We start from the raw sequence: 21,220 nt of genomic DNA, 5'->3' as shown, positions 1-21,220 counted from the left end.
CCTGAACGGTATGAGATAGTATGTAAGGAGATGTACCTACGGGTAAGCGAGAGGGAGATATATCCCTTCCCGCGCTTCCGCGCTCGGCGCGATTTGCTCTGAGTTTCAATAATTATTATTAAATTTATGACCCTGTTGTACACTCTGCTTTTCACTTCGATTGCGAGGAATTAATTATATTTTTCTCGGCAATTTACACCATGAAATGGGGGACAACTGTTACTCGCGTCCGCAGGATTTACCTACCACAGCCCTGCACGTGTCCCCTGGGTGGTGCTAAAGAGTGACAAACTACGAGGCGAAATAAACTTTCCAAAGTAATTGTTCCGATTGCGAATTCCACATGGCAAGAAATGCTGTTCCCAAAGGCCCTTCTCAGGGCCCTTCGACTAGGGATGTCGGACCTTCAGTTCGCATCATGCAAATTAATATTGAAGGCATAAGTTCAGCCAAAAGCGACTACTTGCAAAGGCTTTTGCATAAGGAAAACATCGACGTAGTCTGCATTCAGGAAATTCACACGAAGGACGACTCAGATCTTGAACGAAGAGGCCAGATACCGGGGTTTACATTGGTCAAAGCTGTTCACCATCCAAAGTATGGCATAGCTACCTATGTCAGATCTAGCCTAAATGATGTCCAGCTGATAGACACCGGTGATATTGACCTGATTTTCACCATCATAATCAGAGTTAAAAATCTCACAGTGACGAATGTGTATAAACCGCCAAAAGTTAAGTGGCCAACAAGTGTCTTACCCAGTTTCCCACACCCTTCTATATACACTGGTGATTTTAACAGCCACCATACATCCTGGCGGTATCACAGCGCTGACGATAACGGAGAAGCACTTGCATTTTGGGCGGACCTTTGTGACTTACACCTACTGTTTGATGCTAAGGATAGGGGTACTTTCCACTCCGCAAGATGGGGCAAAGATTACAACCCTGATTTGACCTTTGTCTCAAAGGATCACCTTGACCAGCCCCTTCCTGCTGCACGCTCAGTCCAAGGAAATTTCCCAAATAGCCAGCATAGAGCAGTCATCTCAGAAGTAGGTCTCAAGATACCACTGACCAACTCAATACCAGCTCCTAGATGGAATTTCAACCGCGCGGATTGGAAGGGTTTTGAAAAGACGCTGGATTCGGAGCTTGTAGCTGCAAACTTGGACCCCGTCCCAGCAAACTACAAAACATTCGTTGAGCTAGTCATTAAAGCCGCCAAGAAGAATATTCCAAGAGGTTTCAGAAAAGAATATGTGCCAGGTTGGAACACCGACAGCGAAAAATTATACCGAGATTATATGGAAACAGAAGATCATGCGACTGGAGCCACGCTACTCCAATCTTTGGATCTTTTAGGAAGGAGAAGTGGAAATCTACAGTTACCAACATGGATTTTAAAAGATCAAGTCGTAAGGCTTGGAAAGTCCTGCACCGCCTCTCAGGAAAACCTCACCCACGAAGCTCCGGTCGAAACATAAAGCCTGACGCCATTGCAAATCGGATGGTAGAAGTAACCAGAGCTAAGCGGGATAAATTGTTCTCAAAACGAGTTAAGCAAGAACTGCGGACTGCTAGGAGGAACGCTCCAACGGGCCATCTTCTCTCAAGACCTTTTAGCATAGGCGAAGTAATGGAAGGCATAAAGCTCCTAAAATATAGTAAAGCAGCTGGACCAGATAACATTTTCAACGAATTTATTCGAGCCATGGGTCCAGCAAGCATAAGCTGGCTTACTGCCCTCTTCGACAATATTGTACAAAACAACTGCTTACCGAGGGAATTCAAGTTAGCCAAAGTCATTGCAATCCTAAAACCTGGCAAAACGGATGACAAGCCTGAAAACTTTCGACCCATATCCCTTCTCAGTTGCACATTTAAGTTACTAGAACGCCTTATTCTCTCAAGAATCACACCACACATCGACGCTGTTATTCCACCAGAGCAGGCAGGTTTTAGAAGAGGACGAAGCTGCACGGACCAAGTATTGGCACTGACCACACATATTGAAGCTGGCTTTCAGAAACAATTGAAGTCTACTGCAGTCTTTGTGGACCTGACTGCGGCATATGATACTGTCTGGAAGCAAGGCTTAATGTGTAAAATTCTTAAAGCGATCCCAAGCCGAGAAATAGCAGACATAATAATGAGTATGCTTAGCGATAGAGAATTTGAGGTCTATCTTGGTGATGCCAAAAGCCGCAAGAAAAGACTGAACAATGGCTTACCCCAGGGTTCTGTCCTCGCTCCAAGTCTTTTTAACTTATACATCCACGACTTACCACCTACTGAGTCCACTAAATTCATTTACGCTGATGATATAGCACTTGTTTACCAGAGTAAAGATTTCAAGTCCGGTGAGGAAGTTTTGTCGTCAGATTTAGTAAAACTCAGTGAGTACTTCAACGCTTGGCGTCTAATACCTAGTGCAAGCAAGACGGAAGTGGCATGTTTTCACCTCAACAATCGGTCTGCTAACTACCACCCGGCTGTGTTTCTCAATGGAAGTCAGTTGAGACACAATCCCTATCCAAAGTATCTTGGGGTGACACTGGATAGAACTTTGACCTACAAAGAACATCTCCACAAAGTTGCGTTGAAGGCTGCCACGCGGAATAACATCCTCCACAAACTTAGCGGTACTACTTGGGGCGCCTCAGCTGATTGCCTTCGTACATCGGCTACGGCCCTGGTCTTCTCAGCTGCCGAATACTGTGCCCCAGTATGGCTGAATAGTGCACATGTTCAGAAAGTGGATACTAAGCTGAATGAAGCCATGCGTTGTGTATCAGGCACAATAAAGTCTACGCCCCTTCATTGGCTACCGGTTCTTAGTCATATTGCTCCGCCGCACCTGCGTAGACTACAAGCGCTAAAGAGGGAAGCAGAAAAAATAAAAGCGCAGCAGTCTTTGCCTTGCCACCAGTCCTTTTGCCATCCCCCACCCCAACGTCTTAAGTCTCGCCGCCCAGCATGCGTTACAGCCCAAAAACTGACTGATTTTGACCTCGAACAGAGTTGGAAATACGAGTGGAGTAAAACTACTGCTGGAACTATACTGCCAACCATGGATCCCATAGCGAAACCAGGTGGTTTTGACCTGCCACGAAAACTCTGGTGTCGAGTGAACAGACTGAGAACTGGTCACGGGCGCTGTAATTACTTCCGCCATAAATGGGGTTGGCGGGACTCTGCGCTCTGCGAGTGTGGTGAAGAGGCTCAAACCATTGAGCACATTATACAGCGCTGCCCTCTGCATGCTTTCCCAGGCCCTCCGGAAGACCTGTTTAAATTAACACCTGACGCAATCTCGTGGCTTGGGACCCTGAATGTGGACTTATAATTCTAGCTACATATTGTTTGAAAGTTTATGTAAATGCGCCATACGAATAAATAAATAAAACCATGAAATTGTCGTAAAGCGAAAGAACATAATACATAACCAAATCCCGCCAACTTTTTTTTTCAACATGTAATCAGAGTTTCAGACGCTTGGTTATTTGCCAAGTCAAACATTTTTTTAACGATAAGTAATCGAATCCTATTTTATTTGATTTACTGAATTTAATGACAGAAAATACGGAATTCTAATAAATTGTAGCAAAAATAAAATTGTGCAATATGTTTTGACTGTTTGTCTCTTGAGACCGATCCTAACAACAACATTGGTACATCAATTTCCATAAGAAAAAAGTAGATGATGTAATTTCTATCTATGAGAACTGAGTGGCGCCGCTGCAGAGCATGCTCTGCAGCGGCGCCACAATAAAAGCCCATTATTTCATTTCCCGCTATAAGTACAGTCTTAACATTACACGTACATACTGTACGTCTTACGAACATCATTTTAACATAAATAATTAGTTGAATTTCATTAAGGTGGCGCCGCTGCAGAGTAGCACACATTTTTTGCTAATTTTCCAATAATTTTACTAACATAGTTTGTAATAGAGCATGCTCTGCAGCGGCGCCACAATAAAAGCCCATTATTTCATTTCCCGCTGTAAGTACAGTCTTAACATTACACGTACATACTGTACGTCTTACGAACATCATTTTAACATATAATTAGTTGAATTTCATTAAGGTGGCGCCGCTGCAGAGTAGCACACATTTTTTGCTAATTTTCCAATAATTTTACTAACATAGTTTGTAATAGAGCATGCTCTGCAGCGGCGCCACAATAAAAGCCCATTATTTCATTTCCCGCTATAAGTACAGTCTTAACATTACACGTACATACTGTACGTCTTACGAACATCATTTTAACATATAATTAGTTGAATTTCATTAAGGTGGCGCCGCTGCAGAGTAGCACACATTTTTTGCTAATTTTCCAATAATTTTACTAACATAGTTTGTTCAGAATAGAAGAAACATAGTTTGTTCAGAATTTTAAGAAACGAACGAGTAAACATGTTTTATTTTAAACCGCAAGACGTTCATATGTTTCTTATGAAACTTTACGATATAAATGTAAATAAAACCAATATTTCTCGCTTCAATAACGGCGATCCGTATGGAACACTAACATTTGAAAGTGAAAACTCATTCCTTCGTACGCCTGATCCGAGTCTCAACTAAAACATACATGACATCGACTTTGCGAGTGAAGAGATAAAATATTCTATGAATAATTCACGTGTCATACATCGACAGAGCCGTATAAGATCTCTATTCGTCTCGTTGTCACTATGAGAGGCAGAAGTGTGGATGAATATACTTTTATCGGATGGCTTCGTGCATAGTTCGAGCGATAATTGCATAATGATTCAAAAAATTCCGAACAGTTTCAAGAATTATCAGATACATTTACCTCATATTTTTATCATATAAAAACCCTATTTAACAATTTTATAGAAATAATGCGAATTTGTAGTTGATAAAATAAAAAAAAATAGACTGAGTTATTCCGTCCAATTAAATAGTACATTACTACAGAGGCCGGGATAAAGGGGGTTGCCGGCCGAAGACATATAGATAGGATACGGATAGGTCTGAGGCGGGCAACCCCATTTCCCGCCGAGGTATGTATAGTGCTTTTCTCAAACATGGTATGAAATAAATAAAGTCTACTGAAAATAGTAACTTTGGATGGCTGTATCTCCTAAACGGTGCGTCGTAGCGTAAAATACCCCGTATACGCTTATAAAAAAACAAAAAGTTAAAAAAAAAATCAAAAAAAAAAACGAAAAATTTTTTTTTTGTATGAAAACGCACCCAAAATCAAATATTGTCTAGGGCCCGTACCAGTGGCAGTCGGCAAAGCCCCTTATAGTTTTTTTTTTAATTGGCTAAATACCTGGATGTTATGTCACAATTTTCTGTGTTTGGAAATTAAAAAAGAGGACTTTGCCGGCCTTGGCCTGCAAGGTTTGTATGAAATTCCATTATCTATCAATCGTCCTAGCCACACCTGCAACGTCATACTTCGCTGCCAATTATAAGGCACATAACATCAATATTTCATACCATGTTTGAGAAAACAATATTAAATTACCTACTTCTAATGAAAAAAATAGACTTCATCCACTTTTTTTTAATATTATTTTAATATTAAAGAATATATTTTATCGCGTTTTAATTTTATTCCAATACCTCGAATTAATAAAGGCGAAGCAGAGGCGGATTTTTTTTATTAAAATTGAGATTATTTAAATCGTTTCATTTACTCGCAATTTTGTTTGGCAATTAGAATAAAAAACTGTTCTTTGCCCAAACCACGTTGGAGGGTAGTAATTTTGATGAAAACCGGAGCGGCATTCGGGTCACGAATCCGCTGAATTTCCCTGAAGATAATAAACGTTTCTGGCTAAATTAAACGGTTGTCTCAATTTACATTTTTTGCTCAAGCGGCGCAAATTTGTGTGTATTCCATCACGTATCATTTTGCTCGTTGTAATGATCGCATAAAAATCAGTGTCACGTACGAATAATTGGCGAATGGCTTTTGCAAATATGAAAAATGGAATATTATAAGTCAGGTTGGCAAGTTACTTACAATGGAAGCATCCGTAATTTTATAGTAGCGAATGACAAATAAAACTAGTAAAAAAATCATCATCATCCTCCTTGCGTTATCCCGACATTTGCCACGCGGCTCATGAGAGCCTGGGGTCCGCTTTGACAACTAGTAAACAAATCATAATTATTTTTATCAATTCATCAGTGTTAAACTACCTACAGTAGGACTAATAAGTTTAGTACGTCTATAGTTACAAGTCGTTGCTGCAAACTTAGTGGACTTAAAATTTAGTTTATTTACTTTAAACGTTAGGTATTTTGACATCAAATTGAAGCACTGTTTTAATTACCTAACATTACACTATGATTTTTTTTACATAAAGATATCCGACTAGGAAACAAATTAATTTTCTTTATTAGTGGCCGGATAGTCTAGTGGTAAAGACTTTAGTCGCGTAATGAAGACCCAGGTTTTTTACCCGGATCGTCAACCGGTGGATTTGGCCATTAAATAAATGTATGTCATACATGTTACTTTATATACTAATATAAAAAATAAACACAATAAAAGTAATTACCTGCTCTTGATAAGGCACATAATTCATGAATATTTCAGTTTCAATCCAACGGCTTCAACTGAAACTGCAAGTTCATTTGAAATAAGCTCCGTTAAACAAATATATCTTATCTTGCTCGTGATAAAGTTGAAGATCGAGAATTTGTTTTATATGTAAATTGCGTGATAAAATGACAATAATTCACGCCATTGCCGAACACCGTCAGAATAATGGGGCTGGCGATAAAATCTAGAAACCACAAAGTTCGGTACAAAACGGGTAGTCGGTAAAATTCGAACAGTGTGCTTTATTTATTACTCGATATTTGAATTGCTACGCCATAACTTGGACCACACGAAATATTGCATCCAGTGTACATTTTCGATACTTAAAATTTTCTGGATGAGCCATTTTAACACAATGTTTTAGGAATTGCCAAATAATTTTACTCTTGTACCCGTATAATGACGTGTTAAGAATTTCACCACCCCCTTTCTTCCCGTGGGTGTCGTAGAAGTCGACTGTGGGATGTGTGGTTAAATTGTGGCGTAGGGGAGAGGCTGGCAAGGCAACCTGTTACTGCAATGTCACAATTTGAATTTCTTTCAACCCCTTTTTGCTAAGAGTGGCACTGAAACTTAGTAGTTCATGTGCTCTGCCTACCCCTTTATGGGATACAGGAGTGATATATGTAATTTTACTCTTGGTTCATTAGAGTCCCTGTCCCTATATTATGTTCAAGTCCATGATTTGTTAAATGTGTGGACCGTGGTGTACAATGTGTACATTTATTCAACTCTGAAATCTTATTATACAATACGATACTCTTTATTACACAACTGACATAATTTATATCCTAAAGAACCACAAAATAAAAAAAAATTGAAAAAACCCCGACATAGTGGACCGATTGGCTAAGAATATTCCCGACTAATTAGGCTTTCAAACAAAAAAAAATCAAAATCTGTTCATCCGTTTGGGAGCTACGATGCCACAGACAGACACACACAGAGACAGAGACACACACACACACACACACAGAGACAGACAGACAGACACGTCAAACTTATAACACACCGTCGTTTTTGCGTCGGGGGCTAAAAACAATTAATAACAACAGATTGGTCTTATCGCTTGAAAGCGATCTCTTCCTTGAAAACGACTAGGTAAAGTATGATCTAAGTGTGAATATTCATATCATTTTATAACTACCGGTGAGTACCTACTTCGAATTCACTCATTGTATCTATCAAGTTTGGTTGCACTTTAATAAATAAGTAAAAAAAGTATTAGCAATATTTTTAGCCACATCTAGCCACGCAGTACAACCTAAACGTGTTTTTGTAAACGCCCCACGTAGATGCACTAGCAACGGCTGAGGGCAAATAAATTTCACGATTTGTGGTTGGAAAGCTTCCAGCGGGTTGTCCGTGGTCGGGATGTGCCGTGAACTCAGCTCGGCAGCTTCCATTATTAGTGTTACAACTTATCGGCCATGCTTAGTGTTAAGCACCGTAGATAACTTGGTATAGAGGGTCGAGTCCGTGGTCCGAAGTCAGTCGCAATCGGAATATAATACTTATATATTGTTTACGATGGATGATCCTACCTTTGATTTTTACTGTCTTAGCATCGATCTAAACTACCTAGATGCACCATCACGGCTTAGAATGTGTCCGCAGCAAATTGTGCTTGAAAATGTTCTAAGCACAATTGGGCGGTCAGTAGCGCTTCATCCGCCGTGTCGGCAACATGCCTAAGTGCTCCGTAAAAAAGTGCAAAAATAACACCTTATATACGTTGAAAAAGGATGACGTATCGTATTTCCGGTAAGTAATTGTTAATAATTTTATAATGTTATGCATTTGTGGTCAAAATGGCTTCCTAACTTACAAAAAACATTTATTTTCTAGAATAATTAAAGTAAATTCCTTGATTTGGTCTTACGCAGTTTGTCTCTTTCTCTCGCGCTATACTAGTAATGAGCGGACGGCGACAAAAGATGGATGAAGTGGAACATAGTTAAAAATGGAATGATGGAGTCGCTAATTTATATTTTTTGTAAAAGAAGCCTATTTCATATTAATAATGTATGTATTTATTTATTATTATGGACCAATAAGTCTGAAATAAATGATTTCAATTCAATAATATTAATACATATCTTATAAATTACTTTAATTATAAAAAGAAACAACCCGGGAATAGCAAATTCGTTTTTAAGTAATAAAAAAGCTTTTTATTCCAGATTCCCAAAACAAGACGTTGAAAGGGAAAAATGGCGCAAGATTATAGCTGAGGAGCGGAGAGAAGATTTACCCAAACAAAGCTTTGAAAGAAATTATACGTAGAATAATAAATTAATGTCATCGTTCAATTCTTCTTTGTTTTAATAGCTACTTAATTCATATTCTCCAAGTGCACCCTCACACACACCACATACAATCCCTCAACTGTTTACCTTCACATAATCGCTACACATACACTCACTACACGCACACACACACACACACACATATGTTATATTTTAACTGAAGTTCGCGAGAAGGTTCCAACTCTCTACCCCTTCTTGCATCAGGTTTATTCGTCCCCTTCCAAGCTTTTTTATAACGGTTCGCCCATTCCTTCCCAGGTAGGGGCTCAACAGGGTGACCCGCTTGGTCCCCTGATCTTTAGTCTGGCTATTCAAAAGGCAGTCTCTGGTTCTCGATCTCCTTTGAATGTCTGGTACCTCGACGACGGCACACTGGGAGGTAGCCCAGAGGAGGTTGAGAGGGATCTGCTTGTGCTCCTTCCACTTTTTCGGGAGTTAGGGCTGGAGGTTAACTCGAATAAATGTGAGTTTTTTCCGTGTGGCGCTAACTCACAGCTTTCCTTCGCCAAGTTTGAAACCTTGCTCCCTGGTCTCACAGAGTTAACTTCAGGGAATTTTTATCTTTTGGGCTCTCCGATTTTTCCCGCAGCCATACCTGAAGCCTTCGAAGTAAGAGAGCAGCTTCTGAGGTCTGCTGGTGAGAAGTTAAAAAAGCTCTCGGGTCACGTCGCACTTACTTTGCTGAGATCCTGTTTCGCCGTGCCGAAGGTGACGTACTTTTTGCGCACTTCCCCAGTCTGGATGCACCCCGGCCACATGGATTCTTTTGACTTTGTGGTGAAAGAGTTAACGGAAGGTATTTTGAATGTGTGTTTGGGTCCAGAACAGTGGGATTTGGCTTCGTTACCAGTACGTAGCGGTGGAATTGGAATACGGCGCGTACGTGATGTGTGTCTTCCGGCCTTCCTGGCGTCGGCGGCGGGAGTGGTGGACCTTGTCACTAGGATTTTATCTTTGAATCGTGACCAGGTCATAATACCTTTCGCTTCCAATGCCTTGTCGGTCTGGGAGGCTCTCAACCCGGGTGCGCAGGTGCCTGAAAAGCCGTTTCTGCAGCGTTTGTGGGACGAGGTAGGCATTAAACGTCTTTTTGCCAGTCTCTTGAACAACGCTTCTGGTGCGGATAGGGCTAGACTGGTGGCGGCTTCGGCACCGGAATCTGGGGCCTGGTTACACGCCCTTCCCTCCCCGAACTTTGGCACCCTCCTCGACAATGACTCATTGCGGGTGGCCGTTGCTCTTCGTCTCGGCTGCGATGTTTGTCAACCACATCAATGCATTTGCGGCTCGATGGTGGAGAGCAACGGGCACCATGCTTTAAGTTGTCGCAGGTGCGCAGGGAGGTTCCCACGGCACCACGCCTTGAACGATATCATTCGTAGAGCACTGGTGTCGGCCAACGTTCCGTGTGTGCTGGAGCCACCTGGACTTAGCCGGTCGGACGGTAAGAGGCCGGATGGGTTGACTCTGGTGCCATGGGAGAGGGGTAAGTGCCTTTTATGGGACGCCACCTGCGTTAGCACGTTTGCCGCCTCGCACCTCGCTCGCACCGTGCGGACGGCAGGAGGAGCTGCTGAGCAGGCGGCGGACCTAAAAAGGGACAAGTACTCGGCCTTATCAAATTATTTATTTGTTCCGGTGGCCGTGGAGACTAGTGGGTGCTGGTGTGCGGAGGCAAAACCTTCCTCTGGGAGCTGGGGCGTCGTCTGCAGGAGAGGGGTCTCAACCCCCGCTCCGGGTCGTTCTTGGCGCAGAGGTTGTCCATCGCGGTTCAGCGTGGAAACGCGGCAAGTGTGATGGGCACTTTTGCGTCGGGAACGATGCGGGGTGGGTTGTTTGACTAATTTAGGTAGTTTGTTAAGGTTTTTTATTGTTAAGGTTTTTTTTTTATTAGTATTATGTTTTAAAACTAGTATTAAATAGTTAAGTATTATACGTGTAAACCTAAAATCTTATGTTTTCGTGGTTACTTTATATATTTCTACCTGTTATATATATACATACCTACACACACACACATATATATATATATATATATATATATATATATATATATATATATATACATATACCTCAGTTGACTCTATTTAATAATGAAAACATTGCAAAACGTGGAGATATTAATCAGTTCAGTTGCAATTGTCCCCCAGTCCAAATTGTCCCGCCGTACCTTATATATTTTTTTGTTTGAGATAATATCAATAAAAATATCGTACAGTAAAAACTCATTTTTTTTCGCTTAAAATACGCAACATCTCGAAAAATGTTATACCAAACGTTTTGTTCCTTAAGAAATTTTCTATCTAATAGGATTTTTTAAAACAGTTTTTCGCAAAAATACCGCAAATTTCCTCATTCTCGCCTTTCATCTCATAGCGCGACTCCCATGATGCCTCTGTCCATCCTCGTTCCCAATGTAAAAATGGCGTTTAGATTGTTGCAGCGCAAACGAAATTAAACTTAAGTTGGTTGCAATAAGACGTAGATTTTTTTAAAAATATGCACACCTGCGATCTGCGGTAATAAAATTTTATGGCTTTCGCGATGATCACATTCATTAATGTCATAACCGCCAATTGCTTGCATTTGAAATTGAACTTTAAGTACTAAGAAATAACGTTGTTTTTGTAAAAAAATGAAAGTAGTTTTTACTACATTGCGAAGTTTTCGTTTGTCAACTGGACGCACACATTTGCAACTAAGCGATCGGACACTTTTGAGTGCCGAATTTGTAGGTGATAGTGTATCTAGAGAAGTTTAAATCGATGTGTCTTAGGGTTTCCTCAACTATGCATAATATAAATATAGTTAAATTTTAAAGTCTTCATCGCCGCGTGAACTCTACTCTGTTTCGTTACTTATAATTTGACGGTGGACTTTAGAACAAAATGAATTGCTCAAAATGCAAGAAGACGCTTGGTTCCAGCGAACTCATAAAATGCACATCAAATTGCGAGGGAAATATGCACTATGGGTGTGGTGGACTATCGGAGCAAGATTTTAAAAGAATACTCCCTATGAATTTAAAAAAGTGGAAATGTCCCGACTGTAAAAGTGCTAAAAAGGCTCATCGACGTCTAGCCCAAGTACACCCGTAGTAAATAACGAACGTCTGGATAGCAACGTCGACAACATGCCTTCGATCTTAAGTATCGATACGGAGGCTTTGATGAACAACATGAACGCCAAATTTGAACAACTGACTCGTGACATGACTGAACTTAGAAATACTTTCAACGGTAAAATTGACGGACTAGCCGACAAAATAGAAACCTGGTCATCCAAGTTCTTGCAGCTCGAGGGCACTGTTAGGAGCATGCGGGAAGAACTTAATGAAATTTCTAGCAGTAGCAACGAGGTACGTGCAGAGCTATCTAATCTGCGCTCGGAGACAGCCGAGCTACGCTCGGAGACAGCCGAGCTACGCTCGGAGACGGTCGATCTACGTACAGAGAACCAGCAGCTTCGCAGGAGCATGGATGATGGTGATTATACAAAAAGTTTATCCGAGGCTAACGAAACTATAAAAAAGCTTGTTAAAGAAAATAATACTTCCAAACAGTATTCCATGATGAATAATTTGGAAATCTCGGGTATCCCGTTCAACAAAGGAGAAAATTTATTATTGATCTTGCGTAACATATGTGTCAAGGTCGGGTTTACACTTATGGACAGTGACGTTGACTCGATTCACAGGGTTCGTCGCTACCTGAGCGCTGAAAGTACTCAGAAAACCTCACGACCACCTGCCATTGTCGTTCGATTTACTCAGCGAAAGCGAAAGGATGAGCTTTTATCAGCTGTTCGGGCTCGACGTGGAATCACCACTGCGGACATCGAGCTCCCGGGGCCTGCCTCCAGTGTGTACATCGGTGATCACCTGACCCCGGATAATAAACTGCTACTAAAACGAGCCAGAGAAATTAAAAACGAGCTACAATATTCTTATTTGTGGATTCGCGACTGTAGAATACATACATACATACATACAATCACGCCTGTATCCCATAAAGGGGTAGGCAGAGCACATGAAACCACTAAAGCTTCAGGGCCACTCTTGGCAAATAAGGGGTTAAAAGAAAACGAAACTGTGGCATTGCAGTGAAAGGTTGCCAGCCTCTCGCCTACACCACAATTTAACCCATATCCCATAGTCGCCTTCTACGACACCCACGGGAAGAAAGGGGGTGGTGAAATTCTTAACCCGTCACCACACAGGAACTACTAGGACTGTAGAATATTAATGAGAAAGAAGGATAATACTAGGGTAATTTATATAAATAGTTCTGCCGATTTAGATAAGCTAAAATGACCTTTGTGTATTTTATTACCGGTAGTTAATCTTAAAAAAACAAATTTGTTTTGCTATTTTATGAAGATAGTGTTAAATATGCAAATACAGTACGCACTTAAGACGTGTAATAGTAATGTATCAAACTTTCACTCCACTTTATTGTGGGCCCTGATGTCTATGTTATGTGATCTATTTTATCTTAATAATGAAAAAGTTTCATTTACAAATAGGAATTATTTTGGAAAGTGCTCGATGCTAACAGTGTATACTGAGTCCGTTATGTGTATAATTAACTTAAGAAATACTACTAGAACTAGAATTAAATTTTATATATATAGGTATGAGAAACAAAAGAATGGGGAATACATGCTTGTTGATAGTACGAATGAGCAGTTCGCTCGAATAACGTGGTTATTTATTTGTAATTTTAACCCGTCGGCATTAAATTATTTAGATTTCAGTCTATTTTTACTCTTATACTGTGTCAATAAAATCTTTTAATGGTTATTACCAAAATGCGAGGGGCTTACGCACAAAGTCTCGTACATTTTTATCACATGTTATTCAATCCTGTTATGATTTCATAGGTATATCCGAAACGTGGTTAACAGGGAATTTTTATGATCGCGAGTATTTTGATCACAGATATAGCGTGTTTCGTTGCGACCGATCTGCAGCTGACAGTGGTGCTGTGCGCGGTGGAGGAGTGGCCTTGGCCGTGCGTGCCGACCTTAGTCCGGTGCGCCGCGACTGGCCCGTACCCTCCGCGGCTGGCTGTGAGTGTGTGTGGGTATCCGTCCCTCTAAAAGCCTCGCTGAGAAATAATACTAGCGTAGGAGCGGAACGGGCCAATACCTGTGATTTGAATATTGCTTGTGTTTACTTGCCGAATGGACCCCTTTACAGGGAATCATTGATATCATTTTTTGATATTGTGTGTCAATTAACAGTAGACCGTTGTAATGATACATTTCTTATAATGGGTGACTTTAATGCACCTCAAGCAAAATGGGTACCGACATTATCAGGTGCGATGATGCTTTCGTCGGGTAACGACTTTGCAACTCGAGATTTTGCAGACTTTCTATGCTTTTCTGACCTTAAACAATATAATTCCATCATAAATTCATATAATAATTTACTAGATTTAGTATTATGCAATAGGAATTGTGTAGTATCTACATGTGATGAACCACTGGTATCTGAAGATGTATTGTACCATAAGGCATTGACAATTGATGTTGAACTCTCCTATGTGCCACAATTAACGCCACTTGTGAAAGAGGTTTACAATTTTCATTTAGCTAATTACACAGACATTAATAAAGAATTAAAGGATATAGATTGGGGTAATTATTTTTGTAGCATTAGTTGTGAAGGTTCGGTAGAAAAATTATATAATTTATTAAATCACTTAGTTGAAAAGTATGTTCCCCGGCGAAAGCTACGGTCTTCATCAAAATCACCGGCTTGGTATAATAAATCTTTGAAAAAAATTCTTAAGGAAAAATGTAAGTTTCACAAGAGTTGGAAGCTGTATAGGAATCCACTTGATTATGACAGTTTTAAAATTCTACGAAAACGTGCCGAAAAAATGGAACAAAAATGCTACCGTGACTTCATTTCTTACTCAGAAAACAATATAAAGAATAATCCTAAATACTTTTGGAGATATTTAAAATCTATTTTTTCTAGTAACGGTTTACCGCAAACTATGACTTATAAGGATATTGTTACCTGTAATGGTGAAGACATTTGTAATTTATTTAATAACCACTTTCATTCTGTGTTTGAAGTTTACGACAGGAGTTCTGCTGATGCGGATAATCTGGCAGCACCAACTAATCCCTTGATAGATATGCATTCAGTTGAAATTAGCGAAGAAATTGTGGCACGATATCTCAAATCTATTAATGTGAATAAGGGTGCAGGACCTGACGGAGTACACCCACTTTTTATTAAAAATTGTTATGCTTCCCTAACAGCTCCAATTACAATAATCTTTAATAAATCTATCAAGGAGGGTTGTGTTCCAGCTATCTGGAAAAAAGCCTGGATAACTCCTGTGCCGAAGGGTCCGGTTAGCCGTAATATTGAAAACTATCGACCTATTTCCAAGTTATGTCAGTTTAGCAAGCTCCTGGAAAAGATAGTTACCGACCAATTCGCTGCTGTTGTGCGACACCATATAATACCCAATCAACACGGGTTCTACAGAGGCCGTTCAGTAGATACAAACTTGTTAACTTTCACGAATGACATATTACTGGCTATGGATGATGGTTTCTCTGTGGACGCCGTGTATACCGATTTCTCCAAAGCATTTGACAAAATATGTCACTACACTTTACTATGCAAGCTCTGGGAACTCGGTATACATGGTGATTTGTTTCGTTGGATTAAATCTTATGTAGAAAATCGTACACAGTCAGTGGTAGCGTCGGGATTTATCTCTCAAAGTAAATATATCAGCTCAGGCGTGCCTCAAGGCTCCCATTTGGGACCTCTGTTGTTTATTTTATATATAAATGATATCGTAAAGTGCATCTCCCATTCTCACGTTCTTCTTTATGCAGATGATGCAAAAATTTATAAAGTTATTCGTAATTCTTCTGATTGCGAACTTTTACAAAGAGATCTAAGTAATTTTGAGATATTTTGTAGAAAGAATAATTTATTTTTAAACACAGAGAAATGTAATACAATTACTTTTTCCAGAAAAAAGCATTATCTTATTTCAATTACAAGTTATGTAACCATGACCTGGTAAGAGTAAACGAGATTCGTGATCTTGGAGTAGTCATGGACGACAAATTATCATTTATACCTCATATTGATTCTATCCTATCTAAGTCTTTTAAGCAATTAGGTATGATACTGCGAATTGGTAAACCTTTTAGTAATACCTTAACGCTAAAAATTCTTTATAACAGTTATGTACGAAGTCGGATTGAGTTTGCAAGTGCGGTCTGGAAACCCTATTATAGCATACATATTAACAGGATAGAGAGATTGCAAAAAAAGTTCCTAAAAGCACTTGATTACAAATGTGGATCTGAATACAAAGATTATGTGGAATCCTTAAACCGACATAAAATGCAGACGCTTGAGTGTCGGAGAGACTGCATTGATTCTGTTATCCTATATAAAATAATAAATAGCCATATAGATGCCCCTAGTTTGTTGAAAGACATATGTATAAGAGTTCCAGGTAATAAAGAACGCCGATGTCGTCTCAGGTTCAAACATTTATTCTCCATCCCAAGAAGTAAAACTAATTATTCAAAAAATACCTTTATTAAGCGAGCATGCGCACTCTATAATGAGAATAACATCTTAAAAACTGTAGACGTATTTAATAGTACCATAGGCTCTATAAAAAGGAAGTTCAGTTCTAGTAGTATTTCTATAGAAATAGAATAGAAATAGAATAGATATTATATCACATTTATTCAAAAAGTGTTTAAATTTACTGTCGGAACAACTACCTCTATAGCATTTGGCCCTGTTTTCCCATATCTTATTCTATTTGTAGTCATCAAAGTGTTATTTCAGATACTGCATACATCAATTAATTTATTATGGAACAAAAGTTGCAAAAAGCTTTTAGGTTGACCTAAGTTTTTTATTGCAGAGCTACATGGCAAAAAATAATTTCTGACTAATATAAGCCTTTCGCAGAGGATGCAATCTTTGCAGATTTATAATCATATTTTGGTACAAATCAAAGCTGATCCAAAACTTAGGTTTTGTAATCATTTATTTTTTTCTGCAGACAATAAAGATATCTTATTTGCGAGGCAATGTGTTAATAGAAAATAGGGAGTGTGCTATAAAATAGACTGAATAACAAAAGATTGAAATTGCACGTTGCATACAATTACGATTTGACGCAAGAACACACAGCGGACGGTTAAAACGGTGAAATATTAGAGAGCCGGTGTTTGCTCCGGCGGCGGATTGTGATTGCGCCACTGGCGTTAACGAACCGCTATCCGCCAATGTTTGTCCAACTATTGCCGGTCGGTAAATAATGGCGACTCAGAAATTTGCGGTTGGCGCAAATTTTATTATTTGTCACAACAAAAAACTTATAATAAGTCATAATCTTCCACAAAATCTCCAGTCTAATCTACAATCTATAACTAATTTGCTCCGTCTATTGTCCTTTGAGTCGTCGGCAACCCGAACCCTCCTTAGAACTTGTACACTCCTTTTTGCTGTGTACTTAACACAGCAAAAGGGAGTGTACAAGTTTCTAATGGGTTCGCAACGCGCATGGTGACACTCCTGAGTTGCAGGCGTACCATAGGTTACGGTGAACTCTTTCCATCAGGCGGACCGTATGCTTGTTTGCCACCGACGTAGCATAAAAAAGTAAAAATAATCAACTGACTGACCAGAGCTTGACAGAAAAAAATATTTCCGTCTATTTTGAGTACAATCTAAATATTAATTATGTCAGCCTGTATACTCTCATGAAGCATACTGTATACTGAAACCGACATAATAAATGTATAACACTTTAAGTTCTAGAACTTTGTACACATATTTAAAGTCACACACAGGTCGAACGGTGTTGTGAGTGCTGTGTGTCGTGCGGTGGGAAATAAACATTAACTAAAAGCGGGTAGATTGTATTTATTTGTCTACCCCGAACATTTATATAAATTAATATCGGGTAGTTTTGTGTTGTTTACATCTCCGGTGACACTTTGCTGGGACGTCAGTCTTCCGCGACCACGGCCAGTGCAACCTGGCCGAAACGTTGGGAAAAAAAGGTAAAAATAATGTTAATTATTCGCGTTCGACCTGTGTGTGACTTTAAATATAATAAATGTAATACTACTCTACTCGATTTCAGATAGTACCGCGGTGCCGCTTTTTCTGATCAGTAACTCGATATTTTTATAAAAACTAAAAATATAAATGTTTGTTAATTCTGTTGTTCACCAACTGGCTACCAGACAAATGTTATAGAATAGAATATTGTTTATTCGAAAGCACACATACTTATAATAAACAATTCTACACTGACATAAAATAATAAAGTGCCACGAAATGGCCTCACCTCAGCTACTTCCAGCGATTGCTGGCGACTTTCAGCGCTGGTCTTCCGGTGAGACCATAATATCGTAATTGAAACATGGTGTCGTGATGACGTTACGTACCCGTCATCTAGGGTTTCAATCTATGGTCAGAGTACACCGATATCAAGCAAATATTACAAAACTATATTAAGAACATTATTTTTTTCCGAACGAATGGTCTTGCTTTTGTGTGCCAGCATGGAATGTCACAAGCTGAATGCATGGTTGATGAATCCGCATCATGCGCACAATTGGTCGCAACTGGGTGCGTTACACACTATGGATGATTGGCTCGAATTTGTTCCTGCTCTGTACTAGCACCATTTTTAGTACCCAAAGCTTTTAGAACACGTAGGGACCATCTCTCTCGCTATACCGTAATCCTGTAAAGGATTCATAAAGGTGTAAGCACAAATTGCTCGCCCTTAGAGTTGGTCAAAAGGCGCCTAGAGTTATCTTTTACCTTTAAACGAGCAATTCTTGTGTATTTATTTATATATACCGACGATCTCGGAAACCGCTCTAACGATTTCGCTGAAATTTGTTATGTGGGGGTTTTCGGGGGTGAAAAATCGATCTAGCTTAGCCTTAGATCCCGGAAAACGCGAATTTTGAGTTTTCAAGTTTTTTTCTTTCGCGTTAGTAAACGCAAATATGGTCGTTGGGCGTAGCTCAGTCGTAAGGTCCTGGTTTCTCTGACCACCCGCCTCCGGCGGCCGGCGACGGACGCGGGTCCGCGACCGACGACGTTCGAATGTGTTGTTCCGAAATGTTTGAGGGTGGTTTCTCTGAAACGTCGTCGGCGGCGGGTAGGTCGACGGGCGAAGGTCACACGCCGCACGCGACGGTCTGTATTCGTTTTGTAGAATAGCAACGGACGGCGGGTGGCGTCTTGATATGGAAAATGACTGATTTCACTAAAGATAATGACGAGTTGTACTTTTGTGAAGTGTTTTCGAAATAATCGAATATACGATGTAAAATTTTCTTTACTACACTGCAAGTGTTTGAGCACCAAGTTAAAAAATTGCACTTTCTTTTTGCCGGTTTTATACAAATATCGTTTGACTGTCTCTTTTTTTTGGATAAAATCAATAGGTACCTACCTATTTCATGAACATCTTCTTCCTCTAAGAGTTACAATGTAAGTATTTTTGCATTCGTTTTGCTCAGAGCACAACACAACAGTTCAAAAAGCAGTCTACCAGAGCTTCTGATTTCCGTCGCCGGCGACGGGTGACCGAGGGTCAGAAAACCAGCGCACCCGCGACCGACGGCGTGTGGCACAGCGTGCGACGCACATCCAGACGCCGCCGGTCGCGTGTGACGGGCCAGAGAAACCAGGGCCTAAGAGGTCGGTCTAATATTCGCAAGCACATCGCAGGTGTCAGGGTTTCGAATCTCGGCCAGAAATAAAGTTTTTTTTTTTTTTTTTTGTATTTATAAGAGTTTTTTTTTATCTAAAGACGTGATAATTATAATAAAATAGAACCACATACCTACTAGACAAATTTCGTTGGGTACCGCGGCGGGCGGGTGGTCTAGTGGTAATGACGTTAGCCGCGTAAGTTGAAGACCCGGGTTCGATTCCCGGCTCGGCCACCAGTGGGCCTTGTCGTTTTTTCCTTCGTGTATGATAATTATCTATTTCAATTTATAATTAAGAAACAAATCAAAAAATAATTTGATTTGTTCCCTAGTTGTACGTAGGGACCCTTTTGACAATTTCATTTATTGAAATTTAAGGGATACAGCAAGCGAATGCTGCCCTTTTCTGTGTCATGGGTAGCACGTTGAGGCGAGAGGAGTGATTTCAAGTTTAAGGCATAATTAATATTTTTGATTTAATGTTTTTCCAAAATGAAACTATAGCTTGCGACATAACATTTTTAACCCCCGACGCAAAAACGTCGGGGTATTTATAAGTTTGACATGTGTGTCTGTCTGTATGTGTGTCTGTCTATGGCATCATAGCTCCCGAACGGGTGAATTCAGATTTAGACTTTTTTTTTGTTTGAAAGCTGAATTAGTTGGGAGTGTTCTTAGCCACGTTTGATGGAAATCATTCCACTATATCGGGAGTTTTTTCAAAATTTAAATTTTGCGGTTAGGTTAGTTTATTAAATTATCCACCACTACGTAAACTACGTTGAGTATCTACTAAAAGGAGCCAAGGCTTTTTTAGAAAGTAAACAGATCCTCGTAGCTTCATTTTTCTCCGCAGCGTAATTTGGTAATCAAGAGTGAGGATCTAAATTAAATTGGATCATTCGTTTAAGCACTTAAGTGAGAAGCGCATTATCAGACAATGAAAGACCAGTTTACGCATTTTTTTTTATTTTTTTTAATTTTACGTCAATGGACATTGAAATAAAATATGTACATTAATTTACCTTAGTACCAAGTTAAGATTCATTAACGAAGTGTTATTTCCTATTCCTGATGTTTTCAGATCATGAGACCAGTTTTGGCAACAGATGAATTTACATATTTGGCGCGGGCATTGTGTTAATGAAATTGCTTTCTTGTGATAAGTCTGACTTATGCAGTATTATTACTTATACCAAAGACCTATATAACTTCGTATAGACAGATAAAGTCTAAGAAAAAAACGTACCCCAAAACCATACAGAAAAAGGTACGGTGAGCTAGATGGCAATACACCTTTGGGGTACGCTCGGCTATATGGCGCTAATATTAATTTTAAAACATATCAAGCTAAGAATATGGGCCAAATTGTCAAAACTGAGGTTCAAAAGTTTTAAGCCTGTGTCGAGAGATGGCAGTCTTTGCACTGTGATTACACATTTTACTTTGACAGTAACTCTCTTTAATACTCTATCCTCTTTGCTTATACTGAATACCAACTAGCAAAAATAAATATTCATGGTTTACTTAGCAACGTTTAGTAGCAGATAGGTATAAAAAGGAGGTAT

Source organism: Leguminivora glycinivorella, chromosome 8 (genome assembly GCF_023078275.1).
Source record: "Leguminivora glycinivorella isolate SPB_JAAS2020 chromosome 8, LegGlyc_1.1, whole genome shotgun sequence".
Lineage (NCBI taxonomy): Eukaryota > Metazoa > Arthropoda > Insecta > Lepidoptera > Tortricidae > Leguminivora > Leguminivora glycinivorella.
The sequence above is the reverse complement of the archived record's forward strand: the minus strand, read 5'-3'. Positions refer to the sequence as shown.